The sequence below is a fragment of the Cicer arietinum genome, chromosome 5 (genome assembly GCF_000331145.2).
Source record: "Cicer arietinum cultivar CDC Frontier isolate Library 1 chromosome 5, Cicar.CDCFrontier_v2.0, whole genome shotgun sequence".
In the NCBI taxonomy this organism is placed as follows: Eukaryota; Viridiplantae; Streptophyta; class Magnoliopsida; order Fabales; family Fabaceae; genus Cicer; species Cicer arietinum.
Genome location: NC_021164.2, coordinates 72,810,980 through 72,813,327, shown reverse-complemented (window position 1 = coordinate 72,813,327; position 2,348 = coordinate 72,810,980).

The following is a 2,348-nucleotide window of genomic DNA, read 5'->3' as shown; positions in this document are numbered from 1 at the left end:
TTGACTCAGTTCAATGGAAGACGAGATCTTAGTTAACCCCTTTCACTAAGGCTTAAGGCTAGCTCTTCTCGCTTAGCTAGTGTAATGAAAGGAGTAGTGAAATGAAAGAAGTAGGGAATTCCTTATTTGATAGTCTCTTCCCAATCCAATATGAAACCGAGTTATGAGACCGTTTATGTTGTGGGAAGCAGAGATTAGATTCTTATTCTTCTCTTTGCTTTCCAGCTTTGATATCTCAATCTTGCAAGGCATGGCAGGCATCGGAACAAACTCCGCAGAGAGCACTCTTTGGTCCAATAAAGGGAAAGATCGACATCCATATAATCTATCTAGAAAGAGGCAGTTTGCTGCATCATCAAATGTTTAAATTTAATGTGGAAATGGGAGGAGCCAGTCTCAGAAGAACTTCTGAAACGGCTACAATCGATCCAATCTAATCCTAGAAATGAAGGAAGAAGCCTTCAACCTTCTAAGCTCTAACCGTGTAAGTGGCAATGCTTCACTAATCTAATGAAAAGTACTTGAGAACACCTGTTCATAAAAGTCTTTTAAATTGGAATGTTCTTCTGACAGAAACTTGGGTAATATTTCTGTGGGGAGCTTTTTTTTTGTCGTGATAAAGTTCTGTGTGGTCAGTGCTTTAGAAGGCATCCGATAATTTAATGATCTTTTGGCAAATTTCAGTGATAATCTTAGTATGTTTTGTTTTCTCGGTGTAAACAACGGCAACACACATCAATCTTAAAACGACAGATTGTAGCTTCCATAAAATTGCGTTAAAATTGCTTTTGGACGCGGAAAATGAAAATTTAACATGGATTGGAACGAACACTAAAATTTATATGAAAGGGGAGTCTTGTTGCAATGGTTGGAGTTGTTGTATTTGAGTTGTAGATTCGGCGTCTTGCAAATGCCATTTAAGGCTAAATATGCAATGGGTCTGATTCTTTCTTTGACCCTGCTACCGAAAAAGTTTCCTTGTTTGTCTATTTTTTATTTATGATATGTACTGCTTGTGGTCATTCTAATTGATTGCTTACTAGAGATTGCATCACGAGCCTTATACTTTTAGTAAAAGTACAAATTTAGCTGTAATGGATCATCATCCTAATCTGAGCATTTCTATTCTTAGATGACACATTATGTAAAAACACGGGAATGTAGAAATATTACAATGTATAGAAATGATTACTTAGTCATGACAAGCAACACACTTATTTGTCTGGGCAAGTAATGCAAGCTATGTATTATACCTTGCTCTATTTTTTTATTGCCTGGCTATGTACTTCATGGGGTACAAACCATTGTCTGATTTGATGTCTTGTAATCATTTATGAACCAAAAGAGAAAAGGTCCAGCATTTTGGTTTCATGCTATTGACCACTATTATAGAATGTTATTATATGATTCTTATCTTATTCTTAGCTTTTGGGAAGTGTTGGATTGCGGGATTTCCCCCTTTTTCAATTGTCTGTGTTGATTTCCTTAACTCATTGTTGAGTTGCTTAAACATAAAACATCCCTGCATGGAAAGCTGAAAATCATCTCTAGGTTGTTTAATACTCCAGTGAAAAACTTCAATCTTATTCTACCTTTTATGTTTGAACTCTTACTTCTGGCTCGTTCCTGTGAAACATCATCTCGTATATTGGTTTTGGGTAAATTCCTTTGTAGGTAGAAGCAAACACATGCACACACTTATTGTCTATGATTCAATAATGAACATTTGGGTACCAATGTTGCATCAATTCCTTTTAATATGTCAATTTTGTAAGTGATCTGACTCTCTCTAGTGTATCCTTCTCCTTTTCTGACTTGCCATTTACGGTAAGATGCGGTTGAATACTTCTCCATGATAGTAGTATGTCAGGAAACACGTAACTTATCTGCATTGCCAATCCATTCATTTGTGTTGGCGTCTCGAACGGTTCTCTTCATTGAAAGTGTTAAAACAGCGACTAGAGTAGGATTACTCATAATTAAGAAGTTAATTACTCATCAAATGTAGGGATGATAATGCAACCCGCACCTGTAGGTATTTTATTCGAACCTATCCCGATTTGAGAGGGAAAAATCTGTTTTAGTTAGGTGCTGGTGTTATCTGCAAATAAAATTTGGAGTGATGATGGATTTTGGGGTGTTGATATCTACCGCACATTCGAAAATGTTCCGTTATTAATATTATTGTTATTTTTAAATTTTATATACATGTACGTGTTTGATATTTTTTAATATTAAAAATTATAATTTTTTTTTCTATTCAAAATATGATTTTAAATTTTATTATATAATAATAATAATAATAATTTTATTATATTAATTATAATAAATATAAATATAATTTTAAA